The following is a 21,133-nucleotide window of genomic DNA, read 5'->3' as shown; positions in this document are numbered from 1 at the left end:
TGCACAGCAGAAAATTTCAGTCTAAGTTCCCAGGTTGAGAACGAAGCGCTCCTTGGCTTAAACTGGGCCGTTTCTGTGGATGTGACCCAGAATAAACTAAATCCTTGATCTCTCTGTAACTGTACTCATCCACTGATAAACACTGGCTCCCTGGAAGCCTGAGAAAGTACACTTACTCTTCAGAGGCGTGCAGACTCTGTCTACATGGAATTCGGCCTCTCCCTAAATGACCTGGGTGGCTGGCATGCCAGCTTGCCACTGGAATGAGGATGGCGGGGCACGCAAAGGAATGAGCTCGGGACTTCCTGTTGAAAACCAAATTGCCATCTTCGCTGGGTCTGAAGCCTTCAGCTAATGTTTAGAATAAATACGTGGCTAAGATGTCGTTGGTGGGAAAGTGGAAGCTCTGGGGTAGGTTTTAGTTCAATACAAAAGAAAGGCTTTGGACCACTCACGCTCTCCAGCTAGCAAAGCAGTGTTTCAAAACAGGAAGCAGTGCTGTGGAAGTCATATATGAGTGTCACATAACAGATTCATTCATTAACGTATTCATTTATGACACAGTATTGATGGAGTGCCTACTAAACACGAGGTGCTGGTAATGCAGAGATCGATACATCCATCAGACACATGTGATCAGACGTCCAGCAATTCACGGGACAGTAGGTAAGCCGCAACCCAAACCAGAAAACTAAAACATAAACATAGTATAGTCAGTGATGAGCTGGCAACACGACCCAGCTGTGGGCCACACAAAAGGCCTGACTTTAGAAGGAGCTAGAGAAATATACGTTCTTATACTGGGCTCTGACTGGTTGCATTTATGTGTCTCTGAAAAAAGTCAAATAAATAAACAAACCTTCAGATCCAATGGTCGTATTACTGGAAAAGAAAATGATGCCTACCCCTTTAACGTAGAAAGGCTGCAAGTTGGTTTAGAAAAAAGGAAGAAAATCATAGGAACAAGCAGTGTTGCCCAGAAAAGTGAGTCAGTGGAGAGAAAAGATAAAGAAAAAAAGTGATATCAGTAGATCCTTGGAAATTAGGCTTTCTATGGCAAAATCGTATCCTCTCTCTTCCTCTGGTCCATGGAGGAAATATCTTCTTATCACACTAGTTAGGAGACCCTTCTGACTTCAGAAACTTGCACCAACAGCGCAAGTTCTCTCTCCCCCTCTCCCTCTCTCGCTCACACACTCACACATGCGTATGCGCCTGTTTCAATAGGCTAACCATAAAAATGATTTAAAAATTAATAGTCCCATAACCTATGCCAGAACATTTGAAAATAATTTGTAAACCAAAAGAACAGAATAAGTAGTGATAGGAAAGAATTCACACTGAAAAAGGAAGGAGGAAGACCAACTGCTTATTTTGTACAAATCCCTAGGATGAGGAAGCCGAAAGATGAGAACCGTGAACCATTACCAATTATTCTGAGGGACGATGAAGAATGCAGAAGGTGACAGAAGCCTGGAGGGAGAGCAATGTGGTTCTGGCCCAAGCTGGCCATTGCTTCACTGAATTCAGCGTGAAGTATTCACTTATCTCCTGTTCTGACAACTGAGAACTTTTGACTGCTGGGGAGGACACTTGACAAGGTGATTCAGGATGTCTTGGTGGGGAAGAGGAGGAAACGTGTACTGAAGTGACCAGTGGTGTGGTAACTTTAACTGTTTAAATGACTATAACCTAAGTGGAGGGACTCTGGAGGGCGCTAAGCCTTGAAGGAGGAATGCCCTGCCCCCACGCACCTATTTATCACTGAATGACTGAGGATGCTGATGGTGTGCTGGCTGCATAGATAGCTAAACTGGAATGGACAGGGGCACGTGGTTAGCTGAGACAATGCTGTTCCAAAAGAGATTTCTGTCAATCTGGAACAAGGGGCCGACTCCTAGAGTGAAATGCGCTAGGCACAGCAGGTCCCCGAAGAATGTCCTTTCCCTCAAGCTTGTTTTGTTGCAGTGTTGATGAGGTGCCCTAGGAACTTAACTCTTGTTTACATCAGTTCGCTGGTGGTAAAATGAATAACAATAAAAATTTAAAAATAAAAAAATTAAAAAAAATAAAATAAAATTGGTTTCATTACATGTAGTTCCCCTGCCGTTCCAAGAACCTATCAATGATGTTAAGCGTGGACTTACTGTAAAATGGAAAATTCTGTAGCTGAAAATAATATCCACTTTCAAAAGTAAAAAAATGGAGAGATGTGCCCTGGCAAGTGTGGCTCAGTGGATTGAGTGCCGGCCTGCGAACCAAAGGCTTGCCGGTTCGATTCCCAGTCAGGGCACATGCCTGGGTTGTGGGCCAGGTCCCCGGCGTTGGTGGGGGGGTGGATGTGTAGGAGGCAACCACACATTGATATTTCTCTCCCTTTCTTTCTCCTTCCCTTCCCCTCTCTCTAAAAATAAATAAAACTCTAAAAAAAATGGAGAGATGTGATTTAAGAGAAAACTTGAAAATAAGCAGAGTTACATACGACATACTGCCACTACTAAAAGCCAACAGGAAATTTCAGTAGAATTAATAGTATGATCTAGCTCTGGCCAGGCCGCTCAGTTGCTTGGAGCGTTGTCCCCTAACCAGAAGATTTCAGGTTCAATCCCCGACCAAGGCACATGTGAGAAGGTGGCCAATTGATGTTTCTCTGTCACACTGATGTCCCTTTCTCTCTCTCTCCCTCTCTCTCTCCAAAAGCAATAAAAAATGTCCTTGGGTGAGGATGTTTTTAAAATATATATACAATTAAAGGGAACAAAAACTAAGGGTAGAAATTGAAAGTAGGCAGATTTCATTGCCCCACAAGGAAGAACTTTCTGATACCTGGACCTGCTGAAAAATGTATTGAGTTTCTGGAGGGGGGTCAGAGGGTATGGGAGTGAATTAATTCTTTGTGACTGTGTACATCTGTGCTGTCCCATATCCAGTCACATAGAAAGTATATGTGACAATTGAGCACTTGAAGACTTGGTGTGAAAAAAATGAAAGATATCTTATTAATAATTTGTATAATGATTGCATGCTAACGTGATAGTATTTTAGACATACTGAGTTAAAAAAAAACATAGTAATAAAATTAATCTGGTTTTTTTTTTTTTTTACTTTTTTTAATGTGACTGTTAGAAAATTTAAAGTAACCTATGCAGCCTCATTATTAGCCCACATTCCATTCTGAGTGGACAGCGCTGCTGCACTGTGAACAGACACTGGGTAATCCTGACCAGTGGGGACGGGGTTCATGCTTTGGATAAGGATGGGGCTCATCTCTGAGTCCCTTAGACTCCAGATTTCATACTATAGGCTAAAGAACCACCAGTAGAAACTTAAAAAAAAATGACTATGTCATTGTTAAATCACAAATGTCTTTCTAGCCACTGCCACTCGTTGATATAAGAGGGCTGCTTGGGTGAAGCCCATTTGTGGAAGACTCTGAGTGACAATGACTCACCCCACAAGTGGCTTCGGATTCTTGGCATTTTCTAATAGACCATCATGTTGCTATCTGTAGCCATAGAATCTTCTTACACTGACAAACTGTTATCCTCAAAAATAGGCCCTTATAATCGTGTTCAAGAATTTTCTACTTCTTACAGCATCTTATAGATATGCTGTTGAGGAGTTTCATAAATGAATGAAAAAAAAAGCCCCAGAAAAAAAGCAAAACAAATAGTCTTGAGTCTTTGCTCTGCACGCGATGGAAAATTTAGGGGAGCGAGTACTATGTTCTTAAATTGCTTTATGATAAGTGCTTTTTATGTTTCAAGATTGACTGCGTATCTCCTTAACTAGAGTATGATATTCACCTTGAAACCAATATGAAGTGCGATCTTTGCGCAAGAGATCCATGGGGCACTACGCAGCTGCTGCCTGCTCGTAGAGAGTACAATTAGGCTCATTACGTGGGAGACCAGTTCACTTTCGGAGGAGTGGAGGTTTCGCATAAGCCCAGGGAGCACTATACGAATTGATTCCATTTCAGATCACTGTAGATTCTCATCCCTGCCTTTCTCTCTCCAGAAATCAAGTCCTTCGAGGAGTTTATAATCCAGCCAAGGAGCTCACCATCACAGGTCACAGATCCCAGGATATTAGGGCTGGAAGAGGCAACCCTGAAACCTACAACTCCTGGCTCTAGTCTTCATCTCTTAATTTTATTGACCTCTGAACTTTCACCACCTGTGTGTTCCTACACAGGTGTCTTATATGACTCAGCGTTTTAAGTCAGGAGAGAGAGAGAGAGATGGTGGTAGGTATCCATGATGATCCCAGACTCGAAACTGCTGGTCAGTAGCTTTGATCACTGATAATCTGGAAATTCTGACACAATGTCAGGATCCAAAGCCCTGCAGACACTGGCTCTGTAATTGTTATTGATTTCGTTTTATAAACATTTGGCTCAATAAAAAGCTCATGATGGGCACTGAGAAGCCAAATGACAAGAGTAATGAAGAACAGCCATGAAGGATGATGTCAAGGCATCTCCATTTCAGGCTGGAGAGAGCGCGGAAATGTTCTACCTACTGGATCATAGATAAAAATAGCTGCCATCAGCCGGTGCCAGGTACTTTACAGGATTTTCTCACTGAAGCCGCACAGCTGCTCTCTGACATGGGTGCTCTGTTATTCCTGTTTAACGGGTGAGGAGTCCAAGGCCAGGCGAGGTCTGGCTGCTTCTCAGAGGTTCCAGTGATCGGGGCTGGAACTCCAGCCTACATTCGTGTGATTCCAAAGCCCGTTGTATGCGCTGATCTGGGGGAGACTGCCCCTCCCAGCAGGAAGCTGCGACTGTCTCAGATGAGCCCCTATTTAGACCTTAGACCATGAGGTGCTGCTTCCTCTGAGGTAAGAGGAAGCTCCCAAGAGAGCTGTGTCTATCCTCGGACCCTTGGGGAAGGCTGTGCGGAGAAAGTCCTTGATGATAAAGGACCTGGCTCCCAAGAATCCCACAGACCTCATAGCTCTGTGCCTCACTCAGTAGGGCATCTAAAAAAAAAATAAATCACCAAACATTGGCAGCCCAATTTCAGTATCCGTTTAATCCCATCAGAAAGAGCAAACTGATGATTCTTCCTTCCCACTGAAACTTGTCTCTTTTTTACCTTTAATCATTGCAGTGGAAATGCATAAGGATGAAAACCCCTTAGGAACTTGCTATCTTTGTTTTCTGATTCAAATTCAGTGAGCAAAGGAAGGACTCTGGTCATAAAGGCCAAGACTAAAAAAAAAAAAAAAGCATGTAAACTCATTGCAGGGAAACTTTAGGGTCCTTAATCCTAACAACATTGGGTCAGAATGTTCTCCTTGGGTAAGAAAAATCAAGCAGGAAAAAAAGATGGCCCTGGCCAGGTAGCTCATTTGGTTACAGCATCATCCTGATATGCCAAGTTTGCAGGTTCGATTCCTGGTCAGGGTACATACAAGAATCAACCAATGAATGTATAAACAAGTACAACAACAAGTCTCTCTCTCTCCCCTCCTTCCCTCTCTCCTTCCCTCCCTCCTTCCCTCCCCTCCTCTGTCTTTGTTCCTAAAATCAATTTTTAAAAAATATGATGGTGTTTCTCCCAAAAAGACAAACAGGAAATCTCCCAGAAAGGTGGGACAGCCTCATGTCACAGCCTGTGTAGAAAAGCTCTAAGTGCCACCGTGAGAAAAGGAGGAAAAACATAAGGCAAAGGCGGATGCCTCACGGAAGAAAGTTCCGGGAAGAATGGGACACAGCCGTGAGAGCTGGGCTAAGGAATGTCAGGTAGCCGGGATTTGCAGCTCACACTTGCCCCAGGCCCGGGAGCTGCCAACCAAATTTGACCAAATTTCAAAGTAAGCCACAGCTGGGAGGGAAGGGAAGGAAAAGGGAGGAGAGACACACTGTTCAGGTGCCATGAAATGTGAGGGGGAGTCGCTTCTTGCAAAGACAGGGCGCCAAGGGCGAAGCCTGGCGAGCAAGCGGACAGCCAAGTTCACACTACAGGATGTCTGCAGACCACAGCAAGGCCAAAAGAGTGCGGACCCTCGTGTGCAGAGCACAGCCCTCGGCGCTGCTGAGGGAAGAGTGTCCGAAGCTGAATGGAGAGCCAGTTGGAAGCAAAGAAAACCTAATTCCTGACTTTGAAGAGTTTCTTTGCATCTTTGGAAGCCCTTACCACCTGGCCTACTTGCAACAACTAGATATTCAAAGCTGTGATAAATGGGAAACTAAATTAGCTGGTGATTAAGAGGGAGAGAAGGTGAGAGGGTTTGTATCCCAGCAGTAAATTCACCTTCAGCAGTAAAGCAATAACTCAAATCACAGGGTCTGGAAGAAGAAACTTTGAATAATAATTTGAAAAATTTGAATAAGAAATTTGCCAGTCAAGATAGCAAAGGAGGCAGACATGGCACACCTCTTTGCACAACCACATCAAAATTACAACTAAAATACAGAGTAGCCATCACACAGGAACGTCGGAAATGGAGTTGAATAGAAGTCTGACAACTACGGACCTGAAGAAACCATATCCATCCAGACTTGCAGGAGGGGCGCAGACACGGAACAGGCTGGCCCCACACCCACGTGGATAAACATTTGGGAGGGATATCTCAGGAGTGAGGAGTCCCAGGCCCACCCCAGGCCCCCAGTCCAGGGTTCCAGAGCCAGGAAGATAAGCCCCCACAATTTCTGGCTGCGAAACCCAGCAGGGACTGACTCGGTGGAGGAGGCTGCTGGAGCCCTAAGCATTTCCTTTTGGGGAACCCACGCACGGTCTCACCTACTCAGACTTGCTCCCTCCGAGCTCCAGCACTGGGGTGGCAATTTGAAGGGCACCAGTGGCATACGAGGAGAGGCTGTAGTGTCTGGCATCAGGTGAGCAGAGGCCATTGTCCCTTTGCAGAGCCTTCTCCCCCATAGAGCTGGTAGGCTGGTGCCATATCTCAGACTCCATCTGCCCAGCTAACACGGTGTGACCCACCTTGGAGATCCACACAGGCTCCATCCCTCCCAACTTACGGGCTGCCCAAGCTGCTTTTCCATAAAAGTGGCTCCCCTTGGTTCTTAAAGCCTATCAAACAAGTGGCAGCTGGCTTCAGTGAGCCTTAGTGGCAGCCAGATTAGAGTCACAGCTTTGCTTCACCTGGGAATCTCCAAGCCCAGCACAAGTGGCAGCCATCTCAGACTGCTTTACAGCCCAGGCAGGGTGGTCCAGGTGAAACACAGGTGGGGGCTGACCTTGGCTTGCACCACCTGGGAAACCCTAGGACCAGCACACCCAGAGGATAGCTACAGACCACATCGGAGCACCACCAGCATGCCCTGCACAGCTGATCCTCTAGGGAGGGTGAAGGTCGGTGGTCAGTGGTCACAGCCACTCCTTGCAGCTGACTGGCCTGGGTAAATCCCTCCCATTGATCTGCCAACAGCAACCAAGGCACAACTACAAGAGAAGGGTATACTTAGCTCACTCAAAGGACACACCTCGAGTACCCAGCTTAGGTGATGTGGGGGGCTGTGCCACCGGACCCTACAGGACACCTACTACATTAGGGCACACTACTGTTAGAATGTACTGGGACATGAAGGACCTGAGCCACTGCCTATGCTAGAACAATGAAGGTATGCGTCACCGGCTAAATACCTGACCGAGAGATTCCGCCGGCATCCTGCTGGAAACCGGTTGAATCCTCACTGCTCCTCCCCTCTCCCTCAAGCTTTTCCCAGAAACAAGGCCCATGAATCCATGAATCTCCCAGACTTTCTGTCACTGTATCAGCCACCCCATAACCCCCCCCATCAGAGGACATAGTCTTGTGAACACCTGTACCCAGGACGCCTGGGGCAGATCAGCAGGGTGACCCACCCTACCCTGGGGGTCTGCTAAACACCCTTAAACCCTGGATGGTCTGGCTCAGTGCACTGAGTGCCGGCCTGAAAACCAAAGTGTCTCGGGTTCGATTCCCAGTAAGGGCACATACCTGGGTTGCAGGCCAGGTCCCCAGTAGGGGGCGCACCAGTGGCAACCACACATTGATGTTTCTCTCCCGCTCTTTGTCCCTCCCTTCCCCTCTCTCTAAAAATAAAATAAATAAATTTTTTAAAAAAGCCCCTCTACCCCTCCCCTAGCTGCTGTAGTCTGCTTGGACTCAGCCTATCTGATCTCAGTGTCCTGCCCCGAATAAAAGCCCTTAATTAGAACTTTTTGGCTCCTGATCCTTTCCTAGCCCCCTCGGCTACCTAACATCTACTGAGACACGGAGTCAAAACAGCTCTACCTAATACACAGAAACACACACAGGTAGCCTGCCAAAATGAGGAGACAAACATGGCCCAAACGAAAGAACAGATCAAAACTCCAGAAAACCAACTGGGCAAAATGGAGATAGGCAATCTATCAGATGCAGAGTTCAAGACACTGGTTATAAGGCTGCTCAAGGGACTTAGTGAGGACCTCAGCAGCATCAAAAAGACCCAGTCAGAAATGAAGGGTACACTAATTGAGATAGAGAACAATTTACAGGGAAACAACAGCAGAGTGGATGAAGCCAAGAATCAGATCAATGATTTGGAACATAAGGAAGTGAAAAACAACCATGCAAAACAACAAGAAGAAAAAGGAATAAAAAAAAATGAGACCAGTATAAACAGCCTCTGGGACAACATTAAGAGGTCCAACATTCCCCTCCTAGGGGCACCAGAAGGAGAAGAGAAAGAGCAAGAAATTGGAAGTCTACTTTAAAAAATAGTGAAAGAAAACTTCTCTAACTTGGTGAAGGAAACAGACCTGCGAGTCTAGGAAGTACAGTGTCCCGATTATAATGGATGCAAAGAGGCCCACTCTAAGACACATCATTATTTTTAAAAATATTTTACTTATTTATTTTTAGAGACAGGGGAAGGGAGGGAGAAAGAAAGGGAGAGAAACATCAATGTGTGGTTGCCTTTCACGTGCCCCCTACTGGGGACCTGGCCTACAACCCAGGCATGTGCCCTAAATGGGAATCAAACCAGCAACCCTTTGGTTCAAAGTTCAAATGCAATCCACTGAGCTACACCAACCAGGGCTAAGACACATCATTATTAAAAGGTCAAAGGTTAAAGATAAAGAGAGACTCTTAAAAGCTAGAGAAAAGAAGTTACTTAGTGGAAGGTTGCCAGATGGGAGGGGGTAGGGGAGAATGGGTGAAGAGGTGAGAGGATTAAGAAGTACAAATAAGTAGTTACAGAATAGCTGTGGGATGTAAAGTACAGAATAGGAAATGGAGGAGCCAAAGAAGTTATGTGCAGGACCCATGGACATGAACAATGGTGGAGGGACTGCCTAAGGAAGTAGGGGGTGCTGAGTGGAGGAGGGGAGCAAAATGAGAAAAATCAGGTCAACTGAAATAGCATAATCAATAAACTATAAAAAAGGAATAGAAATTCACTCGAAAGGAAGAACAAAGTCTTCAAGGCAGCGGAGGAACAGTTGGAGGCAAGTGGCAGGTATCTTAACTACCTGCTTTAGCTGAGTTACATTTGTTGTTTGCCCTCGCTGGGAAGGAACCGAAATCTAACCATGCAGCCCATTGGTAATAAAGTGCTATGTAGAAAAAGAAATCAATGCCGTATTTCACATCGTGTAAAGGTTATGGCTTCATGACACGTGTGCCAGAACGGTGCATAATCAGCACTGTTATTATTTATTAATAATGGGCTATGGAGCCCAATTTCACAGTGGCTGAGGTTGGCCCCACGTGGCTGATGACTCAGCCACGGGCTGATCGACATGAATAGCATGTGCTAAGATTACCATCTGGTATAACAATCTACATCACAAGAGTCCACATTTCCTGTTACCCAGGGTAAGTAAATTTCAAGCATAAGGGAAAATTTTAGCAAGTTTCTCCAAGTACCTTTACTGAGAGACTAATGTGGCTTACGCAGAGGAGGGGAAGGGAAATTATGAGGTAAAGGTTATTCTCTCTCATCTCCCCCTGACTCCCCCCTTCCCAGGAGATGAGAGACGCCATCGTTGCTACCCTGGCTCATCGCGGAGAAAATCAACTTCGGCTAATTAATCTCTAACAGGGTGCGTTACACGCCCCTCACAGACCTACTATGAGACAAATAGTTGAAACAGCATTAAAAATGGATGGTATACATTTGAAAACTTGTTTCCCTTCCTTTCTCTCCCGGCTCTTTTTCTTTTCCCCCTTGGGTAAAGGTATCGACACTTGTCATGAAACCACAGAAGGGAAGCTGTGGCCCCTGAAGGTCACTGTGGGAGTTTGTCTTTCCAATAAAGACATCCACATCTGAAATTGCTCCCATGCAAAGCCAATGTGGACGAGGACCGTACCTCTGGGTGGGGCCAGCGTATCGCCAAGAACTGTCTATACATCTAAATGACTCTTTCCTCAGTCAACGGATTATAGGGAACCCTCCTGGGCCCCAAGTTTGTGTGCAGAAGGAAGAAGCCACGTACCCGGAAGGTGTCCCCAAGCACCTGTGCCTGTGCACATGGAGCTTACTTGTGCCTCAGGGTCTGCTTGGACCTGACCTCACTCAAACCACTTCCGCTGAACGGTGGCCCGAATGCGTGTATGCTCACACCCCACGATCTTAACTGTTGTGCCGCCCCGGCTTTATTGCGTTCGGTAGAGAAGGAAACATCAGGTGGCCACCATTCCTTCCCACATCACCGCAGACATGGCCTGTGTCCATGACACTGCTGAGTTCTAGTACGAAGCAGGGTTCCTGAAGAGCTCTAACCCAAGCACCCGGAGAAGATAATCACAGAAGGTGCCTGCTTTATACTCCTGGGGATAATGGCCTGTGGCCAGTAACTATACAGGAGGAAGGATCTCGCAAATTACATAGCATTGACATTCTAAGTATCTTTTCAAGTAAATAGGTGTTCCTCTAACTTTTTTTTTTTTTTGGTTGTTGTTAATGATGCGTTCCCATTGCAAAAGGACTCTAATTTTCTTCTCAGGCTTTCTAAAAGAAAACATTATACAAACTATGGTGCTTGCTTAAAAATAGGACTTGGTGCCACCACCATCCTTCAAACACGCCACATCCTATTCTGACAAATGTTATAAACTATAACTATCTGATACACTTGGTGGCCCCTTCCTTAGGGAGGTTTTCATTTGATTCAGGCAGGTTTGATTCCTGAATCTACAAGGGGGAAAGTAAAAGGAAAGCAGAGCATTTACTTTGTAAAGGCTGAGGGGGGGGAACAACTTCTTTTAGGAAATGGAATGCAAAGATGACATTGTTAAAATACAGTTTTGATAATGCTACTACTTTACCCATTATAGGCCACAGGAAGACTCCCCAGAAGCGGAAAAATGGTGTACCTGTGAATAAAGGGACGTAGGCCTGCCAACACGTCACAAATAATAATGATAATGTGGAGTGATTTTCTTTCAAAGAGCTCTCCAAGTATTGCATGTACAGGGATTACAGTATTAAAAGCAGAGTCATCCCAAGAAATTGGAGCAAGACATCCCAAGAAATTGGTGCCTTTTACTTCCCGGGCTCCGCCATGGTGGCTGAGGCTGCCCACCTGGGCTGTCCTACCTCCTTTTGGCATCCTGGAAATGTCTCCGGGTTTCCCTGTGGCGGTTGTCCCAGCCTGGCTGGCACTCGACGTAAACGAGAAGCGCAGTTGGAAATGCAGTTGCTGCGGGGCTTTCAAAAATAAAAATGAGGAAAGTGGTGACAAAGAATAATCTAAGAACCGCAGTTACTGTCACACATAAGGATAATCTGAGAATTGCAGTGAAGCCCAGAACATTAATATTTGGTTTTGGAATAGATCATCAAAGTCAGGGAGTCTTCTCATTGAACTCGAACAAATACTCAAATGAGTCTCTGCCCTGGGGATATCCAACAACCCAGCCTTCTGGGAGGTCAGCCTGTATTAAACATTTTTGTGCACTTGGGGTACAGAGTGGACAATCCACATCAATTAATGGAGAATTGATTGTATATGTTGAGTCATGAGAAATGCCAGTGGCGTGGGGGAAAAAAGAAGAAATGGATCAGGCAAGAGGTATATCTCACATGTCACCAGGCCCACATTGCCGGTCTCCAATCAAATCCGTAACCCTATCCCCCGTACTGAAGCAGAACGCTTATAATAGTCACGGGTCACAAGACGAAATCCTTTATTCCCACGGCAAATAGCATTTCAAAATGATGCTCCGTGCAATTAAGGTTTGTTGGGAATTTTTTTTTTCTTTTCACATATGGCAATATTTATCTTCAAAGTTTTTCTCTTTGGCTCACGTCTCCTTTGTAAAGCAGCTGGTCTTGTGTGGCCTAATTGTGAGATGATTTGTTGTGTGATTCAGTAGCCTTGTTTATTTGTACAGTGGTTCAGTGGAATTTATAAACTGCATAATATTGTTCTGGAGTGTTTTCTTTTTATTAAGAAGCCACATTTGCTCCAGCGTTCATGACTGGGGTTATAATTAGCTGGAGCATTCAAGGTATTTTCATCCCAACTTCCTCTGCTAATTAATGACATTAAACAAGAAACTCTTGCATTTAAATGAAGAGATGGAGCAGAACATGGAAAGAGAGCTAGAGCGATGAATCAAGTTGAAATCCATCTTTGTTGTGCGTACAAGAGCTTGTTAACAAATACTCAAATGTAACTAATACAAGCTGTAAGTTATTTCTAATTAGTCCTAGCTGTTCTCGGGAAAATCAAGTCAAGCCATGGAGTCTGTCAGAAAAGATCCCTTTTGCTATTCTTGGTCTGTCCCTGAGAAACCCTCAGTAAACGGTCCCAGTGACTTGTCACAGGTTCTTTAATGATGAAATGTTACCAGTATCGCCAGGCCTATAAAAAGTTCTAAGAGCAATTTGACCTTCCCATTTAGTTTCCTTTATTAAAAGGAAGGTGCATGTGGGTTTCTTGGTTTTTGTCCGACTAGAGTATTTCTAAATAAAATATGAATGGAATTTTCAAAGGACTTCAGGGGTAAAAAATAGATAATTCCAGATTCTGGGATGAGACTTGAAATCTTACAATGTTGAGATATGTTGAAGCTGGGAAAAAAGACTTGAGGCAAAATAAAGACGTCACAGGAGAAAAGCACTTCAGCAATTGGTCAAGCATTTCCAACACGGTGTTGCTTCGGAGAATGAGTCAGACCAGTCTGGTCTTCTGCCTTTTCGGCCTCACAATGGCCTTAGATGTAGTCAGCAGCTTGGGGAGAGACTCACACACTAAGTTCCCCACAGGAGAGTAATGTAGAAACCAAAAGGTCAATGGACTAATTTATTATGGGGGTATCTATGTCCAGTGTCCAGACTGCTTGCCCCTCCCATCTGAGACATCCCTTTCCATGTAGTGAGTAGCTGAGAATCTGGGTTATTACTTTGAATGTTGCTTAGTTGGCATGAAACTCAAACACGTGGGTGGAAAATGTCTCGAGGACAATGTCATCTAAGCAAAGATGACCTCAGAACCAGTGGGGTTATAACCATGATACCAGAACAAATATAATGTAGTGCTGACACTGGGACAAGACGCCCTGAGGACCAGAGAGCCCCCTCCTTACTATATACGATTGTGCTTGAGAACTTGAAGTCCAGAGTACCAACATATATTCCTATTACACAACACATTTTGAAATAACAGTCGCCATAAGCAATGTCTTTGCAACCCATCCCATAATTCCTTTTTCCATCAGGATGCACATGAGCAAAAGTCTCAGTCATCACTGGTAGCCACGAGTTTTCCCGAAATGCCTAATGTACAAAGCCAGCTGGGAAGAAGAAACTGTTATCTTTGCACCATTTGGGACATTGCTGGCAACTCTGGGGCAGGCCAAGGAAAGGCCCGTTGGCAGAGGGGCACCCGACTCTGTAGCAGGCCCGTCCATATTCCCTGAAGTCTTCAACAGGCTTATTGTCTCCCGAATTCATTTTGTAACAATCCTGGCAGGAAGTGAGAAGGCCCAGTGTGAGTCATACAGAAATACATCCTTTAAAAAAAATAACAAAAACAAAACCTAGTTGACCTTCCCAACTTGTTCAGATGTATACCGCTTAAAAATTTTGCTTGTTTTTAATTCACACACACACACACACACACACACACACACATACACACACACACAACAGGTACTTCGAGGAAGTAGGGTTGGGTGTTGGTCGGAGGTGACCCCTGGGCCTAGGATGATGGCCAGGAGCATAGAGGGACATGGAGAAAGGCAATTAATTCAGAGAGGAAACTGGACTGTATCTGAAACCTTTACCAGCCTGGTTGCGTTTGTTTTATTTATTTTTTTATTTTACTCCTCGTCTGGACTCGAGCACGTTGGGAGCAGCAGCGCAAAAACAACCTGGTTCAGAAAGTCTGGTTGCCAGACATTCTGCCGGAAACAGGAGACGAAAAGAATTCCATGTAGAGAGGGCAGGCCAGACCCGGCCAGGCCTGTCATCCTTGCATGCAGGGGAAGTAACCAGAGTCTCCTGAGTCCAAAAAGTCAGAGCGGGAAGCAGCTTTTTTTTTTTTTTTTTGCCTTTAAGTGCTCACTTTTTTCCAGAGTATCCAGGACAGGCTTCAGATGGAAATGTCATAGTGGACGGAATGTTCTCCCACAATCTCTTTTCCCCTCTACTCTCAAAACCATTTCTAGGCAATGATTCTTTTGAGCTAGAGACAAATGTAAAGAATAATTTTTATTTTGTTTAAACTAGGGGTGTCACACTCATTTTCATTGGGGGCCACATCAGCCTCGAGGGTGCCTTCAAAGGGCCGAATGTAATTTTAGGACTGTGTAAAGTAACTACTCCTTAACTAGGGGCAAGGAGCTCGGTGCTGCTGCCGGCTAGAAACAAGGTGCTGGGCCGGATAAAACAAGGTGGCGGGCTAGATTCGGCCCTCGGGCCTTGTGTCTGCCACCTGGGGTCTAAACCCTTTTATTCATCTCTTCCTTTGGATCCTCTCCTTCCTCATCCATTCCCATCTGCTTCCTTTATAAAAGAAGAGCCCCGGCTGGGTCCTCAAGTGGTTAGAACATCACTCTGATACACCAGGGTTGCAGGTTTGCTCCCTGGTCAGGGCACATACAAGAATCAACCAATGAATACATCAGGAAGTGGACCAATAAATCGATGTTTCTCTCTCTCTCTCTCTCTCTCTCTCTCAAATCAATAAATAAAAATAAGATTTAAAAGTGATTGCATATTATTTTAAAAAATTTTAAAATAAAAAAAGAAGGAACCACACTCCCATTATAATATCTCCTAGAATAGCTCCAAGACCTATTCTTGGATTGATCTATAAAGAATTTACTCACCACTCCCTTCAGGATTTAGGAGCCTTAACCTTTGGAATTCAGTCTTTATATGCAGGTCAGGGTATTTTTAAGAATGGGAAAACCCAGGATACCGATAAACAACAAGGGTTCCAAGCGGGGGTTATTTTTAGATCTGACATTCCAAAGTATATAAAGCAACAGATACCAAAACGGTTCTCATTCTGGTGCCTGTGCACTTCCTGTCCTCTCCTCAGATGGTGTGGGTCTGGTGCATTTGTACACACACACGCCCACTGCCTCACCACCACCATCTCTGCCTTAGACTGTAACCCAAACTACGGTGAGGAATGGAAATGCTAACCCACTTCCCGCAGATGAAAGACCATTCTAGCTAAGGCTTCCTCCCCAAAGTTTTTTTTTTAATGCTGGGGTGGTTGGGGGTGGTTGCTAGTTTTTCTATGAGCATTTGAAGGCTAGTTATTTCTCCCAAGCAGTCTTGAACTCTGGGTGGTGTAATGGGAAATTACCCTCCCCATCCACTTTCCCAAGGGTAAGTGGATGTTACCCTTCCTGTTATTACTACCAACAGCCAGCCTCTGAAAAACGGACAGAGAGGCCATTGAAGAGAATGGAAAAAGCCCCTTTCCCTGATACGGCATGCAAAATTTGCAATGGAAAGGGAAATAGTAGGAGTTGGAAGCTGAACTCATTTGTGCTCATGGAGATCACTCCTTAAAGGCTCCACAAGGCCAAGTAAACTATGGCTCGAAGTAAAACTATGGAGCACGCTTTAATGGGGCTTTTGTTTGCCACTAATCTAGGACACATGTCCCCCCTAAAGGACTAACGGGGTCTGAGGATAATGGGGACTGTGGGCCCTGTTCTTTAGGAAAGAAAAAGCGCCATGTAGGTCTAGCACCTGGAGAGAATCAATGTCTCTGGTTGCTTTTACCCAAATTGTCTGAGTCTGTTTTTGTTCTGGAGAAGGCGCAATAGGATGCTAATGATTTTTAAAGTCTTGGTCAGTGGACACACTCTCTGGGATTTGTTTAAAAAAATATCCAGCGTGGGAAAGAGGAAAGTGCATAGAAATTAGCATTTATTGTACTATTCTTGCTACTTCTGTGTATGTTTGAAACTTTCCATAATACAAAGCTAAGATTGTATGTGGCCGTTCATTTATTTTCAATATCCACTCTTTGAGTGACTCTTTCAAAAAAGCACGTTTTCCCAGTTTAATTCAGAGTTAGAGCTTGCAGCCTAGTTTGGGGGAGGGAGCATGATGGAGCAGTGTACAAGAAAACATTCACAGCGGCCCAAATCCTGCTTCACCGCTTACTAACAGAAGATTTTAGGCAAAATGACTTACTCCCCTTGAAGCCAATCATTTCCCAGGTGAAAACTGAAGAAGTTAGCATGTCTTAAAAGCCCTGACACAATAGGTAAATGGATAAATGTTAGTTTTATTTTTCAACAAAACCATAGGCATGTAAGACGCTGAGTTTATTTCAAACTCCAAAGAAACAGATCAAGTGTTCATGTAGGCTTATATTCAACTGACAAATATTAAGCACCTTCTGTGTGATTTGAAGAGTGCTGGGCACTGTTCAAAATCACATATGACCGTGGCTTCTGAGGGGTCCATAGCCTAGCAGCCGGCAAAAATATAAATGTGTACAACCTGTCAGGAAGAGCCAAAGCGGGGGTATGTATGTAGACGTCCTGGAGCTCCGGAGGGAGTGCAGTCCAGAAGGGGTCATTGGGAGGCTGATTGGGCCCTCGATTAAGGCATCCTCCCTCTGGACCACGAAGCCCTAATGCACAGCCTCCGGGGGAATCCAGCCCAGCTCCCAGCCAATCCATTGCCTCCCTGACCATATCCTGGGCAACCAATGGCCAGCCACGGAAATGGGGCATACACAGTGGAAGGAGACCAAAGCAAATACCCTCTGCATTTCCACTCATTCCAGGACAGGCCCTCTGAATTGTTAACAACAGAACAGACTGCTGGAAGGAACGTAGCCACGAGAGAGTTCAGCTTGAGGGGCAGAGGTGGGGGGAGATACCAGGAGAGCACTTGAGTACTTGAGAGGCTGTTTATTGCTAGTGAGGGGCCCGGGGCAGAGCCCTGGGGGTGTGAGAGAAAGCAGTCTCTTGTAGGCTCTGCCTTTGGTTGGGGACGAGGAAGACTTGAAAACTGAACAAGAGAGAAAATGCCGAGGCGATGGAGGTGCACAGACCAAGGCCACGGCCAAAGCACTCACCCCTCCTATTGTCTATTGGCACTATAAACACTGTCCTCCTGTGTTACCGTAGGGCTGTGAGTCTCTTTTAGGAAGCGTTTGGTGGTGAGTCATCTCCAAACTATGTACAAAGCTGAACACTCTGCTGTGATTCTGTGAAGCTCCTCAGCTGGCTTTCACTGGGTCTGGCTTGCAATCCCATCTCTGTGGCAATCCACAGACAAGGTCACCTTAGTTGTCATGGTCTCACACAACACAGCCACGCCTGCCTTGCCCAGGGCACTGCCAGGAGATGACAGGGAGAGAGTCCGAAACCTGGATGATGTTGGTTCATTTTCAGAAAGAGAAGGCAGGGGCTCATTTTAATGAATACAATAGTTTTACAGCAAGACCCTCTACAGACTCCAGGCAACAGGCGAATGAGAAATAGACCCATGAGTCAAAGAAAGGGACGTGGGGAGACTGGACTTCATTCCCAAATAGCCTAGATGCACTTTCCTCTGTGTCTTTGCGGCCCACTGGCCAAGCGACCTGCCCAAGTAAGCTCCTCCCACTTCCTTTCAGGTCTCATTCCCTCTGCTTCATGGCTCTTCAGAGAGTCAGCAACAAAAACCCAGCGCCCACGCTGGACGGCAATCCTAGCAAACTTGTTACCATTTCCTTACAGAAACGGAGAGCCTTTAAGGTTACATTTAATTCTTACTGAACTCTTTGGGACGGGCAATGCTCACTAGCTTTAGGTTGTTGATGTTTGTACTTTGCCTTCTCAGTGAACATAATTTGTCCATAGAACAGTAACAGTGTACCTGCAGAACCAGCTCAACACGGTCCTGCCCTGCTGAATGAGATACTGCGTTGCTTTTCAGGGACAACAGACAAAACTGCAAGTCATGCTGACAAGGCACGTGTGGAGGAGAGAACTTTGACCTCCAGCTGCACCCGGAACCAAAGTGTCCCCCCTCCCTTGAAAGGAACCCAAGGACCAGTGAAACCAGAAAAGTCAGCTTTCGTGCTACCTGTCACCACCAGAACCAATATGTAGAAACAGGGATTGCATCTTTGTGGGTGCTCCATTCAGATGCCAGTGCTCAGAGAAGACGGTGGGTGATGTACCCTAAAAACCATCGTACCTCTCATCTCGAGCCGACCTCTTTTACAAGGAGAGGAAAAGGGTAGGTTAGGGGTTTGGAATTCAGGGGAGAAAGTTAATCAGATGAACACTGCAGTCCAGTGATTTCTCTAGCACCCTTTCGATCGATTCTTTATCTGCGCCTGTCTCTCCCTGGAGCACAATGGCTCAGGTACCATCTTGAGGGCTTGCAGTCCCTCTGGGGCACAAAAGTCAAACTACTTTTGGGTCTCCTGGAGTCAGAGCTTGCCCAGCATATATACAAGTGAAAAGAGACGTTTATACTGTAAGGCTCCGTGGGTGACCTAAGAGAACCATGGGTTCTCTTTCTGTATGGGTTTTCTTCCTGGTCTCTTGAAGTCTTGACCAATACCCCATGGAATGTGTCAGCTCTAATTGCCTGTGTGGATTGGCACAAGTCATGCCTCCAAATTGGAAGGTTGTCACATATAGCATAGTCCTGCACAGGGATAAATGTGGCCTGGAAAATGTTTTATCCAAACATTCCTTAGAAGCAATGGGGTTCTGCCATGGTAAGGGGCAGATGCCCTTTACGGAACCAGCTGAGTGAATTTCCAGGATGCCAAGGTTTCAACACAGGCCAGAACACTGCTCCCTCCCCTCCCCCAACAGAAATGCAGATCTCCTCTTCCCTCCGAGGACATCAGACAATGGCCAGTTGCACTCTGGGGGGTACTCTGGCACAGTGGTAACCAGGGCAACATTCCAAAATAAGTGGGTAATTGGAGAGTTTTGAAGACAGACCAGGATCTGTAGACCTGGGCTTGCTTTGGGGTAAGCCTCCTAATTGATGCGCAACATACACAGGTGTTGCCTGATGGGCAGGTAATAGCTGTCAAACAAGCCAAGTTGGAACAGGTTTGAAGAAAGCTCCAGGGTGGGCGGGATTTGCTACTAAGAACAGCGCCATGATGTAAGGATGCAATGTGACCGGGGAGGTGACGAAAGAGCACCACAATCTACTGAGCATCTCCTACGTGCCAAGCACTGAGCTGGCATTTTTACCCATCTTATCTCAGGACTGCAGAGGTCAAGCACTCACAGTCTCATGCAGAGTCTGTTGTCTTTAGAAATAAATTGCGGCGACCTGGTTCCTGCGGACCAGTGAGCAGTAAATACTGAGCAAAAGACAAGTCAGTGTTTTTGCTTATTCACTCTGCTTTTCTCTGCACCTAGCACAGATGCTTGAACCACACACTATACCCTTAGTGGGAAAACATCCCATTAAGTCATACAGTCAGATAATGCTTCTCTTGCTTCAGAAACATTCCTCACCAAAGATGCATACACAGACTCCAGAGCATAATTGAAAGGAAAAACATAAGTCACCTTGGCTACCTAAGACTAATCGACTGATATAACTTTTGGACAAAATAGCCAAATTAGATTGTTCTTAAATGATTGGAGACTAATAGCAAAGCCAGAACTCTGTATCAGCTGGGGATGGACGGTCAAAAGTTGCCACCAGCGGAGGCCTCTCTGCAAGAGAAACTCTCGAGCAAGTTCCCACAGAAAGAGTCAGGCCCACAGGAAATGTCTAGTTGGGAGGACGGATCGCAGACCACGCCATTTGCCAAACTTCCATTTCGAATTCTTGCAGCTACTGTCACGTGAAGAAACAATCCGTCTTTTCGCCCTGGGATACGTCTGTTTTGGGAAATGACAAACTGCGGTCTTCTAAACATTTCATGTTTGATATTCCACATTTTCCCAGGAGACCCAACTCTACCCATACCATGCAATAGAGTGGAAATAAAGATACTTTTTTTTTTTTTTTTAGAGATGTGCTTGTAGAGAGCTAGACAGATATACAAGCATCTCTCTTAGGAGAGGATGGAGCCAAGACAATTAAAGTCCCTGGGGATGACATTATTGATACTTGTTTTCGACTGATGCTCTTTCACATATCTGTTGTGTCTGGAAATGATCCCTCATTGGAATGGACTCATTGTTATGAACGTTTTTTCATAAATTTATATCCATTTGTTTAGATAGTAATTGACAAATGCTGCCATTGGACTGTGTCAGGTTCATCTGGAAGAGATTTTTTCCTACGAAATCTTCTTCTCGTCTCCAAAAATGATCTAATTCAGTAGGCCTGGGGTGAACGTAAGAATCTGCAATTTAAAAGAATTCTCCGGGTGACTCTGTTGTGTACTGACTTTGGGATCCCTGGGGGTAGTTGGAGCACCTGTCCATATGGGAGTGTGAGAGTCTTCCTTTATTTTTAGAGAGGGGGAGGGAGGGAGAAAGAGAGGGAGAGAAACATCAATGTGTGGTTCCCTCTCACGCCCCCTATTGGGGACCCAGCCCACAACCCAGGCAGGTACCTTGACTGGGAATCGAACAGGCAACCCTTTGGTTTGCAGGCCCGCACTCAATCCACTGAGCCACACCAGCCAGGGTGCAGTGTGAGAGTTTGCTCAACCCTACAACTGTAGAGTTTTCAAAATGTCTTACAAAGAAGACTGGGTAGCAGAGTTTGGCCTGATTG

The 21,133-nt window shown here is 45.4% G+C and overlaps 1 long non-coding RNA gene across 1 annotated transcript; it reads left to right on the top strand.

The window, feature by feature from the left end:
* The first annotated feature begins 230 nt into the window (after window positions 1-230).
* LOC123478257 (uncharacterized) lies at window positions 231-4,211 on the top strand. The gene is made up of 3 exons (XR_006653420.3): window positions 231-666; window positions 1,391-1,601; window positions 4,021-4,211. It is a non-coding gene; the product is annotated as an uncharacterized lncRNA (long non-coding RNA).
* Window positions 4,212-21,133: the final 16,922 nt, after the last annotated feature.

The sequence above is a fragment of the Desmodus rotundus genome, chromosome 10, assembly GCF_022682495.2.
Source record: "Desmodus rotundus isolate HL8 chromosome 10, HLdesRot8A.1, whole genome shotgun sequence".
Lineage (NCBI taxonomy): Eukaryota > Metazoa > Chordata > Mammalia > Chiroptera > Phyllostomidae > Desmodus > Desmodus rotundus.
Note: the sequence above shows the minus strand (reverse complement) of the source record. Positions and strands in the feature narration are given on the sequence as shown.